This window comes from Vicugna pacos, chromosome 10, assembly GCF_048564905.1.
Source record: "Vicugna pacos chromosome 10, VicPac4, whole genome shotgun sequence".
In the NCBI taxonomy this organism is placed as follows: Eukaryota; Metazoa; Chordata; class Mammalia; order Artiodactyla; family Camelidae; genus Vicugna; species Vicugna pacos.
Window position 1 is genome coordinate 65569732 of NC_132996.1, and position 14453 is coordinate 65584184.

General features: G+C 45.7%; 1 protein-coding gene across 9 annotated transcripts in view; it reads right to left on the reverse strand.

The window, feature by feature from the left end:
• Positions 1-14453, reverse strand: part of VPS37C (VPS37C subunit of ESCRT-I) — a 36000-nt gene that overhangs the window by 12135 nt on the left and 9412 nt on the right. The window contains exons 1-2 of one of the 9 annotated variants that reach the window (XM_072970053.1): positions 14319-14378; positions 13251-13345 (exon numbers count right to left, since the gene is read on the reverse strand). The exons of 6 other annotated variants lie outside the window; for them this stretch is intronic. The gene's annotated coding sequence lies outside the window, so the exon portion shown is untranslated. Of the gene's footprint in view, positions 1-13250; positions 13346-14318; positions 14447-14453 lie in introns of those variants that run through there. 2 more of the 9 variants (XM_072970051.1, XM_015248427.3) reach the window with 2 other exon arrangements.

Here is a 14453-nt window from a genome sequence, read left to right on the forward strand (position 1 = left end):
GCCCCATGAAGGCAAGATTTCCTGTTCACCTCTGCACTCCCAGGGCCCGGCAGAGGCTGGCACACGGACAGCTCAGGGTGATGCTTACAGAAAAACGGAAGGAGCAAGGGAGGGAAAGAGGCCATCAGCTGGAGGGCAAGGCATGCAGGACTTGGGGATATGAGGACAGGGCTGCTTCTACTTTTCCAGCCTGCATTCATTTCTCCATGCCTCACTGAATAGACCTTTAATGAGCCGTTACTACATGCCAAGAACTGTGCAAGGCCTCAAAAGGAGGAAGGACAAATGGGGGCAGAGGGATGGAAATAAACATTTACTGACTTCTTACTGTGCACCAGACACAGCCTTAACATATGTAAAAACTGATGCTAACTCTCTAGGAACTCAGTTTGGTTTGAAAAACTGAAACACTTCACAGCAAATCCTGGTGAGTACAGCTCAGATGGAGGGAGCAGTGGAGTAAGGAGTTGGGGGGGTGCGAGGAGCCCGCAAAGCCTCGCTGCAGGTGCTGCTCGCTGGGACCGGAGTCAGAGGGTCGGGGGCAGGTGACAGTGGGGCCATCGTGGGAACCACCGTAGATCTGCATGGCTGGGAGATGGACTGGGGGAGGCTGGGAAGGTGGGGAGGCGGCTACACAGCAGTCACAGGTACAGAGAGACAACACCTCTTCAGGGGCAACACCATCAGCTCTCAGGAGATGAGACTGAGACAGAGCTGGGAAATGAGCAGGCGCCAGCCTGCGTTCCCTCCACTGAGAAGAGACAGTGTCTCACCACTTCCTCACAGCCTCTGAGAAGGAGAAAAGTTTTCTTTTCTATTCTTTCCTTCTTTTTTTCACCTCCTCTGCAGTTTCCACCTCCACCAGAGGTCACAAACCCAGAAGCTAAAACAAGCCAGGAAGGCATGTCAGAGGCTGTGTCCCCTGAAAGCACGGGGCCCAGCCCGGCTCGGGTGCCTCCTGCAGGTAGGAGGGCGGGCCTGGCGCTGCCAGACCTGTCAGGTCTCCAAGGAGGCTGGAAATCCAGGTCCGGTGGCATCTCCCCATTTTTCAATTTCAGGAGCCAAAGTTGTAACAAACCTGGGGCAGGCTATGGTCTGTCAATTGAAATCAACACCAGACCCTCCATGAGAGACGCATGCACGGAGGACAGATTCCATGGGGCGGGGTGTGTGTGGAGGGGCGAAGTGACAGACATTTCTCAGGGTGTCCTGGAGCCCACCTTCTATCTAAAAGCACTGAGTGTGGGGGGCCGACAAAGCTGGAGCAGCGCCAACCAGGAACAAGGAAGCAGTTTCCAGAATGGCTGCTGGGCTGTGCTAATCCACAGGCCATGGTGAGGGTACACAACCTCTCTGGCCGCTGGCCCCCGCTCCTTGCACCTCTTGGCCTCAACTTCTTTCCATTACTTTCTATCTCAACGAAATCGATCTCACATACCTTGGACACAAGGAACACGATCTAGCAGAAGATAGTGTGGCCCAGAGGCAACTACACTTCACCTGGTGGACCAGGGCCAGGACAGTGCCCTTTCTCACCACACCCGGAGGGGGAGGCTGAGAACCTCAGTCAGAGGGACTGCTGGGGGAGCTCACCTCAGGGCAGCCTTCCAGATCAGGCCTCAACAGGGGCGAAAAGGCAAGGTATTGATGTCTCTTGATCGATGAGGATCTTTTTCCCAGGACTGTTCAAGTCAACAACATATAGTTTCAACTGATACCAGATCCTTTGCAAGGATAAACTGGGTAGGGGGGATACAGTAAAGACCGAAAGCAAACCATGGCACTTTCTAAGCGTGAAAGAGCTTATATCAGAGTAAGGTATGCCAATCCCAAAGGCGCCCCGCACCCCTCGCTTCTGCCTAAACAGTCAGTGCTCTCCCTACACCGGGTGCGGAGGAGAAATGCATAGAACTGGGAGACAGATGCCCTGGGTTTGCGCTTTGGCTTCACAGCTCTTTACCTGTGTGAGCTTGAGTAAGTCCCATAGCCTCAGTGTCCTTACCTGGAAAATGGGCTCCATGATGATAACCCCACCTTGGGGACTGTGTGTGCACCTCGGATGAGCAAACAGCCCTGACAGGGCTTTGCAAGCTCCTAAGCACCGAACAAATATTAGTTATTCTGCCTCCTTGGGGAGGGGGGTGGAATCTGATGATTAGAGGTAATTCCTGACCCCTCTGGGGCTCAATATTGAGTCAAACTAAATGACTGCTACTAGTGAGCCATAGCACGGAAGTGACTGAGCCAGGCACTTCTGTTTTCCTGGTGGAGCTAAAGGACTGGCTGCAATCACTCCCCTCCTCACCGTTCCCAGCCAACCTTTCCTTGCCAGCTACTTCAAGCCTGAAATCACACTGCAAGGAGAGTCGTAAAGGTCTTTGGTTTCTTGTAAATTCCCCACACCTATCTATGGCAGCACAAGAAGCCGTTACCACGGCAACCTGCACCAATCTGCGCGTGTGACACGGAATTGGCCCCATCCCGCTCCTCACGTCAAAAACACCTGTGGTTGCCTTAGAAACCTTCCTAAGCTTGCTGCTTAATGAGGAAATACACGTTGGCCTGATCTAGTTTTCTTTTCCCAGAGTGATTCCAGTCGTGCAACCGAGCAGCCAGACTGTCCAGTCACCTAACTTCCCAAAGGAGGTCATAAAAGCAAACCGATTTCTCACCTGGCCCCGAACGCCATCCAACTGACCTGCTCCAACAATGTGAAAACTTGGCACGTAAGCCCCAGAAGGGAGACTTTTTCAGCTTTCAGTCTAAGGAATTTCTGGGGTTGGATCGAGGCTGGAGAGCCCTCCCCACCCTCAACGCTAAATAGTTAACACAGCGTGAAAGACAGCGGAAAGAATTCAGGGCTTGGGAGCCCAATATTCTGGATTTAAACCCCAGCTCGACCTTTCACTAGCTACGTGACTTTGCGCAAATCATTCCGCTTTCTTATTCTGTTTCTCATTGGAAAAATGTGACTAACTCTACCACTATCATGGGGTGGCTGTACGGCTTCACAGAGAAATAAACAAGAAAACATCTGGAGGTGCTAGGAAGGTCTCGCCCAGCAAGTGCCAGGCACCATTAACACATCCACTCTCACACCTTTTCTAAACTGCTGTTGTAAAATACTGCCTGACAACCTTGCCAGACACCCAGCCAAGGCGCTGGGGGGAGGACTCTGAAAGAACAGGTCCCAGAGGGAAGCAAAGGGTGTGGCTTCTGAACCAGGCAACAGACCAATGTGAACAAAGGTCCACAAATATAAGGGGGCCCAGACACCCATGGGGGGTGGACACTCTCTCAGGACAAGGCCTTCTGAAGAAAACGGTCATCTTTACATAAATATTTACTTAATGACGGAATGCTCCTCAGGTCCACTGAACAACTCCATCTGACCCTTCCCTTCCCAGCGGTAGGCCCCCAAGTGAGAAGATGCGGGCCTGATGAGCTGTTGACTGTGTCAAGGGCTGAGGGCAATCTCATCACCTTTCTTACCTCTTCCAAACTAGAGTCCCGTCACAGCCTCCACCTCCATCAGTCTCACCCTCACTTCGAAGCCTCCAGGCCATCTCCCTCACCTCTATGTCCATCACCAGAGTTTATATAGTCAGGGTTCCAGTGTCTTTTAGGTGCAGCCATCTCCATCTTCCATCTTTAGTGCCTCTTCCTCACAACCATCCTGCCAGGCACCTCTGGATTAATTTTTTTTAAAAACACTGCTTCCAGCCCCCAACATTCCCTGAAGCTAGCTACCTCTTCCCTCCTCCCCTGGCTTTTCGCCATCCACCACCGCTCCGCAGCCCCCACCCGCTCCCCGGCTGGGAGCAGTCTAAGCACAGCCTGATACGCTGTCAGGACACGCCACCTCCATCCTCTTTTCCCACTTGGCTGGTGTGCCCACTCTTTTCGTCTTCCTAAACTTTTTCAACTTCTTTTTTAAAAGGAGAATATTTTGCGGCTTTGTATTTTTTCCAAACAAAACATTACCAGAACCCCCCAGGCTTTCTGAAGGAAATGGTCGTCACAGAACAGATCACAGAGGCCTTTCTCTGGGTGAAGGGGTAAGGGAGAACCCCACTCTCCCAACTCAGTCTCCCCCTTGACCTCCAGGGGGACGCCTGAGGCATCTTCCCAGAAGGCAGTTGGAAAACCATTGCCCCAAGCCCTCACCTCTGCTGATCGCAACCCTCCCTGCCCCACCCTCTGCCGAGCTCCCTTCCTCCAGCTGTGATGCCTCACCAGCAGGGCACAGAAGGAGGGAGGGAGGGCTCTGCGTAGTAATGCTACACGGTACTCACAGAGCACGTGGGAAGACAGGACAAGTCTTTGGGAAAGGGAGCAAGGAAAGGCAGGGGCAGCTCACTTAATCTCTCCATACCTCGGTCTCTCCTGTAACACAGGACGTTCATAAGGATGAAATGAGTTAGTGCCTGGGAGGTCTAACACCCAGCTCTCAGGCCCAGCTCAAAAAAGGGCCACGATTCTCAGCACCATGGCTGAGCACGCATGCTTGGCCCACTCCTACCCCTGCATCTCAAGCCCTTCCCACGTGGACTCCTCCAGAAACCACGTCAGCCAACACAGCAACAGAACTCTGATGCTGGATGAAACTCAGAACAATTGCATTCAGCTTCCATCAACGTGCTGGCCAACACATAGGTCATTTAATAAGGAGCCTGTTTCTGAAGCTTCCTGACAGTAAAACACAACCCAGCCACTTAGAGAAGCCCCTTTCTTCTCTGGGTCCTGGCTCTGAAATGGAAAAGAAAACCATTCTAAGCAACTTCACACAGACTTCCATTTGTTTCCCCTCTCTCCCAGCTGCTGAGGTGACTCAGAAAGGAGTTCGCTCTGTAGTTGTTACTCCTCCACCCAACCCTGCACCTTCTCACCCACAGATCAAGCTGAGCAAACAGGTTCAACCATTCCTTAATTCGAAAGACAAGATTAAGGTCATGCCAAAGGCCTACTCAGGATAAATAACCAGGAGTCTGTATGGGGTCACTCAAGTGTGTCTGTTCAAAGGCCAACATGATGAGGTTCGTTCTTGTCGCTATTTAGGGCTGTCCCAGGCTGGTATAAAGTGGGGCAGCTACACGCCCTACCCTTGCCAGTGCTGTCTGACCCTGTGAAATTCTGGGTCCAGTAGAGGCAGGCTGGTGTGGCAACTGTGTAGCCACAGAAAAAGAGAAAGCAGGCCAGAGCCTCCTCAAAGCTACTCTTGAGTCAGGCAGGGATCTACAAAGATCATCATCAAACAAGAGAGAGGTGGCAATGCCATACCAGCAGCCACACTGAGCTCAGGACTCATCTCCATCCTTGTGCAGAATGTCAACCCCCAGCTGGCTTCTCCAGCAGCCGCCTGCTGGGTTTTAACAGACTCAGGCCTCTGCAGCCCCCTTCCACATCCCTCAGTAATCTCCAGAGAACACAGTCAATCAGAACTCTCACACTCTGCTTAAAATCCTTCTTTAAAAAACTCAGTGTTTGGTCCCACATTCAAAATCTTGTGCTCCTTGGCTTGGCATACAAGGCCGTGCACCAGCTGACCCCAAGCCTCCCCTTCCAGGTAGATCTCCCTCCACTCCACGGACCGTGTACTCCATCAACGCTCGGTTCTACCTACTATTCCCAGAACAAAGAACAAGCTTCCGATCACCTGATAAATACTCTACATCCATAGAGATCAATACAACAGGGATCGTGCCCTCTGGGAGTTCCCAGATCTGATGCTCCACCTTTGCTCTTGCTGTTCCCTCTGCCTGGGAATTCTTCCCTACACCCTCTCCAGCTTCAAAATGCCTGCCGATCCCTCCCTGTTAGCTGTCCAGGAAGCGTGGCTTGTTCCTTCTCCCAAAAACTTTGTCCTGTGCTCCCACGATGCTCTGTAAGTACCATGTAGCACTTCCACGTAGGAATCAGTATGTTTCTGCAGCAAGACTGCGAGCTCCCCAAGGGCACAGCCCCTGACTCACTCATCTCCGTGTCCCAGCACCTAGGTCAGTGCCTCGCACACGCAAGGCGCTCAGTGAGCACTGACTGCACAGGGACCGCCACTTGTCAGCAAGCTTACAAGGAAGGGACCAGATTTACTCTCCTGCCTCAAACAGCTACAGACAAAATTAATGAAACAACAGTTTTCAGACGTGGGACATCAGGCAGTGAAGGACGAACTCCCAATGGGGAGCAAACAAGGTGAGCCCTACAGCTGCCCCGATCTACTGTCTAGAGAGAGCTTCCAGGCCATGGCACGGGCCCAACAGTCTCCCCAAGTTGGGAAGAGAGGGCTGGGGCTCTAGGGAGATCAAGGCAGCCGGAGTTCACAGGGTCAAATACCGGAGAGGAGAGAGCTAACAGAGAGAACCCTGGAAATCTCCAGTGGGCCCCACTCTAGTTTTCAGCTGAGTGCTGATGGTCAGGGAACAATCCTTGGACGTCAGAATGAGCCAAGACTAATTTGTGTCTCCACTTGCCGGAGTGGAAATGCCTCCTAACTCACAGGACATCAGCAGGGTACTAAGGAAGGTATTGCCTTGGTACTGGGGAAGGTTAATCCTGGTCTAGAGGTTGTTCCAGTCCCAGCTAACAAAGTTTAACAGCAAGACTTTGAAGGATCAAACTATTTCCAAGTAACTTAACAGTGCCCCCAAACAATGCCAAGAATATTTATAGACATACAAAAATATCAACAACAACAAAATCCAATACCTAATAGGGTAAATTTTTAACATGTGACATCCAGTCAAAAATTACCAGACATATGAAGAAACAAGCAAATATGATCCATGATGAGGGAAAAATCAATCAACAGAAACGGGCTCAAAAATATAGATAACAGAATTAGCAGGCAAGGACACTAAAATGGTTGCTACAACCATACTCCATATATTCAAAAAGCTAAAGGAAAGACTGAGCATGTTAAGTAGAGTCATGGAAAATACAAAAAAGGCCCAAATTAAACTGCCAGAGATGGAAACTACAAATGTCTGAGATGAAAGGTGTATTAGATGAAAATAACAGAAGGTTAGATACTACAGAAGAAAAGACCAGTTAACTTGAAGAAATGGCAATAAAACTATGCAAAACAAACAACAATAACAACAAAAAAGACTGTGGAGAAAACGAACTGAGCATCGGAGAGCTGAGGAACAACCTGAAATATCCTAATACACATGTAACTGGTTTCCTCAAAGAAAAGAGAGGGAGTAGAAAAAATATCTAAAGAATTAGTAGCTGAAGAAAATTCCAAATTTGATGAAAGCTTTAAACCCACAGATCCAAAACCTCAGCTGACCCAAGCACAAGAAACATGAAAACTACACCAAGGAACATCATAATTAAATTGTTTAAAAACAGTAATAAAAGAAAAGTAGCCAGAAGAAAAAAAGACACATAAGAACAGAACAAAAATATGAATGACAGCAGATTATTTATATGAAATCACCCAAGCCAGACAACACTGGAATCACATCTTCAAAAGCTGAAAGAAAAACAATTGCCTTAGAATTCTATACCCAGGGAAAATACCTTTCAAAAACAGAGATAAGAGATTTTTGGTCAAGATGGTGGAGTAGTAGGACCACCACCTTGCCTCCTCTCACTACAACAAAACCACAAATGACTGCTAAAGAACCATTGAAAAAAAAAAGACTGGAACCTAGCAAAAAAGATCTTCAACTGGAAACATAAAGAGAGAACCAAGGCAGGACAGTAGGGGGAAGGTATGCTCACAATACAATCAGGCTGCATACCCCTAAGATGGGCAACCCCCAAGACGGAGAATAATTAAATTGCAGAGACTTTCCCACAGGAGTGAGAGCTCTAAGCCCCACGTCAGGCTTCCCAGCCTGGGGTTCTGGCATTAGGAGGAGACCCCAGAACATCTGGTTCTGAAGGCCAGGTGGCTTAATTGCAGGAGTTTCACAGGACTGGGGGAAACAGAGACTTCACTCTCTTGAGAAGTGCACACAGAATCTTGTGTGAGCCGGGACCAAGAGCAGAAGCAGTGATTTCATAGGAACCTGGGCCAGACCGGTCTGCTGGTTTTGAAAGTTCTCCTGGGGAGGTGGGGAGTGGCCGTGGCTCACCCTGGAGACATAAAAGCTGGTGGCAGACATTCAGGGAGTGTTCATCTACACGAGCTTTCCTGGAGGCTGACATCTTGCTTGGGTCACCAAGACCTAGCCGCACCCAACAGCCTGCAGGCTTAAGTACTGGGAAGCCAGAGGCCAAACAACCTACTGGATGCAAATGCAGCCCTACCCACCAGCAGACTTCCTGAGCCCACAGCTGCCTCTAGACAAGCCCCTAGACATGGCCTTACCCACCAGAGGACTAGGACCTAGCTCCACCCAGCAGTGGGCAGGCACTGACCCTTCCTGTCAGGAAACCCGCACAAGCCTCTAGTCCAGCTGCACCCATCAGGGGGCAGATACCAGAAGTAAGAAAAGAACAGTCCCACAGCCTGCAGAATGAGTCCCCAAACAAAAGCCAGACTCCACCCTGGAACCAGCTGGACCCTAGCTTTGGGTAACAAGGGGGAGTGCATTGCTGGGACGCAGAGGACATCCCATACAGAGGGCCACCTCTCCAACGCCAGGAAACATAACTAACCTACATAATAATACAAACAGAAATTTAGACAAAAATGAGGCAGCAGAGGAATACATTCCAGGCAAAGGCACAAGATAAAATCCCAGAAGAAGAAATAAGTCATGAGGAGATAGGCAATTTACCCAAGAAAGAGTTTAGAGTAATGATTGTGAAGATGATCAGAGAACTTGGGAGGCAAATAGATACACAGAGCAAAGATTTGAGCAAAGAGTTAGAAAATATAAAGAATACCCAAACAGTTGAATACAATTACTGAAATGAATAATACACTAGAAGGCACCAAGAATAGACTAAATGAACCAGAAGAACAGATCGGTGAACTAGAAGACAGATTAGTGGAAATCACTACTGCAGAAAAGAAAAAAAAAGAAAAAAGAATGGAAAGAAATGAGGATAGTTTAAGAGAACTCTGTGACAACATGAAGCACATTAATATTCATATTATAGGGATCCCAGAAAGAGAGAGAAAGGACCTGAGAAAATATTTGAAGAGATAATAGCCAAAAACTTCCCTAACTTGGGAAAGGAAACAGTCGCCCAAGTCCAGGAAGCACGGAGAATCCCACACAGGATTAACCCAAAGAGGAGCACACCGAGGCACACAGTATTCAAATTGACAAAAATTAAGGATAAGGAGAAAATATTAAAATCAGCAAGAGAAAAGCAACAAATAAAATGCAAGGGAACTTGCATAATGTTATCAGCTGGTTTTGCAGCAGAAACTCTTCAGGCCAGAAGGGAGTGGCACGATGTGTTAAAAGTGATGAAAGGGAAAAACCTACACCCAAGAATACTTTACTCAGTAAGGCTCTCATTCAGATGTGATGGAGAAATCGAAAGCTTCACAGATACACAAAGGCGAAAAGAATTCAGCACCACCAAACCAGCTCTACAACAAATGTTAAAAGAACTTCTCTAGGTAAAAAAGAAAAGGCCACAACTAGAAACAAGAAAAGTAATCATGAGGGGAGGAGGGTATGAATACAGGGTACCTAAAATGCATTTGAAATTAAGTGATCAGCAACTTAAAACAATCACGTGTATATACAGATTTCTACACCAAAACTCCACGGTAACCGCAAACTAAAAATCTATAATAGATACACATGCAAAAAAGAAAGAGGAATCCAAAAGTAACTCTAGAGTCATCAAGCCACAAGAGAAGAGAATAAGAAGAAGAGAAAAAAAAGAGAACTACAAAAACAAATCCAAAACAATTAACAATGGCAATAAGAACATACGTATTGGTAATTACCTTACATGTAAATGAATTAAATGCTCCAACCAAAAGACATAGACTGGCTGAATGGATACAAAAACAAGACCCATACATATGCTGTCTACAAGAGACCCACTTCAGAGTTAGAGAAACATGCAGGCTGAAAGTGAGGGGATGGAAGAAGATATTCCATGCAAATAGAAACTGAAAGAAAGCTGGAGTAGCAATATTTACATTAGACAAAATACATTTTAAAATAAAGACTGTTACAAGAGACAAAGGACACTACAAAATGCTCAAGGGGTTGATCCAAGAAGAAGATATAGCAATTGTAAATATAATAATGACAGTGTTGTGTGGGATTTATAACATATATAGAAATGAAAAGTGTGACAAGAGCACAAAGGCCAGGAGGGAGGAAATGAGAGTATACTATCGTAAGGTTCTTAAACTATATGTAAAGTAGTATAGTATCACTTGATGATGGGCTGTGACAAGTTAAAGATGCACACTATAACCTTAAAGTAACCACTTTTTAAAAAGTTATAAAAATAAATTTTTAAAGTTATAGCTAGTAGACTATAGCTAATAGCTACAAGAGTTATAGCTAAAAGGAAGGAAAAAGGAATCATAAAAATTACTCCAGTCCCAAAGAGATTATGGAAAAAAGGGAAATCAGAGGAAAGAATATGGAACAGACTGAAAAGAAATAGCAAGATGACAGAGTTAACCCAACTAACACGAATAATCACATTCGATGTAAACGGTCTAAACATCCCAATTAAAAGGCAGAAATTCTAAGACTGGATTTTACAAAAAGCAAAATTATATGCTGCCTACAAGAAACCCACTTTAAATATAAAGGTACAAATAATTCAAAAGTAAAAGAGTATAAAAAGATATATCACACTCATACTAATTTTTTTAATCCCTATCCATTTTTAAATTGTGCTAAAATATTCATAAAATTAACCATTTTTAAGTATACAATTTTGTGACATTCCATACACTCACACTGTTGTACAACCATCACCACCACCTCCCTCCAGAACTTTTCATTATCCCAAACTGAAACTCGTATCCATTAAACATTAACTTCCCATTCTCCCCTTCCCCCAGCCCTTGTACCATTCTTCTTTCTGTCTCTATGAATTTAACTACTCTAGGAACCTAGAGGAGATGGTGTATCTCTTTATATTCTTTTACTTTTGAACTATTTGTCTTTATATTTAAAGCAGGTTTCTTGTAGGCAGCATATTGATGGATTTTGCATTTTGTAAACTCCAATACATAAGAGGAATCATGCAACATTTGTCCTCTTGTGACTGACTTGTTTCACTTAGCAGTATTTCTTCAAGTTTTATCCATGTTGTAGCATGTGTCAAATTTTCCTTCTTTTTTAAAGCTGAATAATATTCTATTGTATGCATGTACCACATGTTATTTACCCATTCATCTGTTATTGGACACTAGGGTTCCTTCTACCTTTTGGTTATTGTGAGTAATGCTGCTATAAACACTGGTGTACAGATGTCTGTTTGAGTCTCTGCTTATACTTCTTCAGGGTATATACCCAGAAATGGAATTGCTAGATTGTATAGTAATGTTATCTTTAATTTTTTAAGGAATTACCAAACTGTATTCCACAGCAGCTGCACATTTTACATTCCCACCAGCAGCATAAATAAGGTTCCAATCTCTCCACATCTTTGCCAATACTTATTTTTTTAATAGTTATTCTCATGAGCATAAAGTGGTATCTCATTGTCATTTTGACTCAGATTTCCCTAAAGACTAGTGATGTTGAGTACTGCCATGTGCTTATTAGCCATCCGTGTATCTTCTTTAGACAAATGTCTTCTAAAGTCCTTTGCCCATTTTAATCAGGCTGTTTGTTTTTTCATTGTTGGGGTGTAGGAGTTCTTTATTCTGGGTATCAATCCACTAGCACTAATTTGTTTTTAAGTTGGACTGGCTATATTAATATGAGACAAAGTAGGTTTCAGAGCAGAGAATATAACCAGGGATTAAAAGAGCCATTTCATGATAAGAGAGGTCAATTCATCAAACGAACATAACATCCCAAAATGTTCATGTACAGGACAGAGCTTCAAAACACATGAAGCAGAAACTAACAAAACTGTAAGGAGAAATGGACAAATTCACAATTACAGCTGGAAGTTTCAATGCCCCTCTTTCAATGACTGATAGAACAACTAGGCAGGAGAGCAGTAAGGACACAGAAGACTGGAACAGATCCACCAACCAACTTAACTGACATTTATGGACCACTCCACTCAACAGCAGCAGAAAACATATTCTTCTCAAGTGCTCACAGGGCATTTACCAAGGCAGACCATATCCTAGGCCATAACACAAGTCTCAGTAAATTAAAACAATCCAAAACATACAAAGCACACCCTCTGTTTATAAAGAAATTAAATTAGAAACCAATGTTTACTGGACAGAAGAAGAATAAAGTAATAGCATAATGCTGACTTTCCCTCTTATACTACTTGTAATTCTACGCAGGAGGGAGCAGATAAATCAGCAGCGTGACTTAAAATACCTACATGTCTTCAGTGCTAGGCATACCTGACCTGAGGTATCTGACATTCACGGCTCATTCTCTCCTCTCCTCTCCTCTCCTCTCCTCTCCTCTCTTCTCTGGCCCATCCTAAGCTTAAGACACCACTTGTCAGCCCCAGCTAAATCACGACAAACCTGTCTGGTATTTGCTCAAGTATTTCATATAAACCACAGAAAGGGAAGATGTGCCGTGGAGGAACACATGTATTTAAAGCTCCCTAAACCTCAGAGACTGGGCCTTCACAGAGATGTCTCTGTCATAGGCCAATTATCCTGGAATGAACTGGAACCTTCTAAAAATTTCAGACCCCAAGGAGAAACTGAAATAATTTCTGAACAGAGAGCCAATCAGATTAAAACAGGTCTTTGCTATGCTGATTAGGTCAGTCTGGAAAAACCCTACTAGGACTGGCCAACAGTGTCCAGAGATGATTCATATGGCCAGTTACCCAAATGTGCTTTAACAGCAGATTTATGGCAGATAAGCAAATTTCACAGCAACAAGCAAAAAGATAACAAGAATCCTTAGAAACAATTTCACTGCCAAGCTCAGCAAATCTACAGACTTGTTAAGGCAGTGCTTCCCAACTTAGGGCAAATGTTAAAAATACAAATTCCTGGGTCCCTCTCCAGAGTCTAAGCAAGACTCCCTAGAAGTGAACTGTATTTTCAAGAAGTATCACAAATGATTCTTAACATCCAGCAAATATACTAGCTTTGAAATGAGACTAACAACAGGTTAAAAATCCCACTTGGTCACTTACTGGCTATAGGACCCTACCCTAATTACTTAACATCTCTATGACTCACTTCACCTGTAAAATGGGCTCACCTTGAAGTGTTCTCAGAATCCAGTATGTTCATAAAGCCCCTAGGACAGAGCCAACGGCACATGGCAGCCAAGCAAGAAATCAGAGCTACTGCTACCTAAAATTGAAAAAAAAAAAAAAAAAAGCTACCAGCAACTGCCCAGATGAAGTCTGCAAAGAAAAGTTTCTACTTAATGGAAATTACAAGGCACCAAGCCAGATTTCTGAGATAATCTAGGAAAAAGCTTTTCTGAGCACTGGGATAGACAAGAACAAAAGACACTCACTTCAGTGGGGAGGGTCTAGCTCAAAGTGGTAGAGTGCATGCTTAGCATGTATGAGGTCCTGGGGTTGAAATAAATAAACCTAATTACCCCCCTCCCCCGCCCCCCAAAAAACCTAATAAAATTAAAATTAAAAGAAAAAAACCTCTCACTTCAGTGTCCAGTATTTCGCCCCAAGCCCTCCCATCCAGAACCCGAGTTCAGGTCTGTGCAGGGTTGCAGCTTTGGACAACAGCCAAAGAAACCGTTTTCTTCCCAAATCACTGTTACCACCACCTCCAGCTGTAGGTCTGCCAGTCGCCGATGGTGGCAACATCTTGGATGCACCAGTAGGAAATGGGACTCTTGGGTAAGGGTCAGGGAGCCAGTGAAGATGGTGGAAAAGCCTGAGTCAGCAATAGTATTACTGGGATACTGCTGAAGTGGAGGGAAGTGAGTTTGTTAAGTTTCCAGAGCTAAGGGTGGACGTTCCCAGGGTGAGTGAGCCCAGACATTGTGTAGCTGAGAAAGCACCGACTCATCTCAAGGCCTGAAACCCTGAGGTGTAGAGTCAATTCTGCCAGTAACTAATTCTCTCCCTCTCTCTCTCTCACACACACACACCTACCCACACACACACACACACACCCCAATGCTCTTTGTACACAGCAGGTCCAGGACTAGGGGCTGGTCAGTGATGCTGGGCAGTCCAAGTCCGGGTCCAGAATAAAGGATAAGAACAGACCCAAGGCTGAAAGTCCCATCCTCACTGCCCTGGAAAAAAAGCATAGCCCAGGTAGTTAAAAGACCAGAGTGTCCTTCAGACACCTGTACAATGGGCAAACTGGCTCTAACGTCACCAGAAGTGTGACAAGCATGATGTCCAATACGGGGTGGAAGACGGCCGGTGCGGGATGGGGGGCGGGGCTGGAGGCGCGACCAGCGCAGGGAGTTCAGGCAGTG